The sequence below is a fragment of the Elaeis guineensis genome, chromosome 6, assembly GCF_000442705.2.
Source record: "Elaeis guineensis isolate ETL-2024a chromosome 6, EG11, whole genome shotgun sequence".
Classification (NCBI taxonomy): domain Eukaryota; kingdom Viridiplantae; phylum Streptophyta; class Magnoliopsida; order Arecales; family Arecaceae; genus Elaeis; species Elaeis guineensis.
This window is the reverse complement of record NC_025998.2, coordinates 6,315,821-6,316,593: the sequence shown is the minus strand read 5'-3', so window position 1 is coordinate 6,316,593 and position 773 is coordinate 6,315,821.

Below are 773 nucleotides of genomic sequence, written 5' to 3'. Positions count from 1 at the left end.
CGGCGTTAAGTTCTTGATCCTTCTATAACGGACCTTAGGCGTGCCAAAACCTGACTCGGATCCGCCAGCCGGCACGAACCCATCCGAACGGGTTCCGGTTATGTCCTCCGCGCGAGAGAACGGTGGATGCTCTTTCACGACATAAACCGTTGGGTAGTATTTTGTAACTTTCAAAATGCATCAAGCTCCTTCCTTCCCTCCCCAGTATGAGTTTATAGAGCGTTGAAAGCTGTATGAAATATGATCCAGCAAACATCATGAATAATAATAATAATAATAATAATAATAATAATAATAATAATAATAATAATAATAATAATAATAATAATAATAATAATAATAATAATAATAATAATAATAATAATAATAATAATAATTCTTTCACAGAAGATACAACTCGAATCCCATTGGATTATTTAAAAATAGTATTGTGGATGTTTATCTCTTATTCTGTATCTTGAATGATTTAATTCATCTGATTTATCAAATAAAAAAAATACCATAAAAACTACTGCTTCATTATATATTTATATTTTATTGAATATTATCATTGTCTAAAAAAATTAAATTTATCTTTTCAGAGATATAAAAGAGGAGAAATATCAAAAAATTTTAAAATTTATGAGTAATCTGTGAACAATTAAGTATTTCCAATAAAGATACCATAAATTCTAATTTTATGTACAACAAGTTTCATGAAAAGCATGCGAAGGTGTGTCTTTCTATAAAACTTATTTTTCATATTTTATGAACTGTCAATTTTTATCATAAAA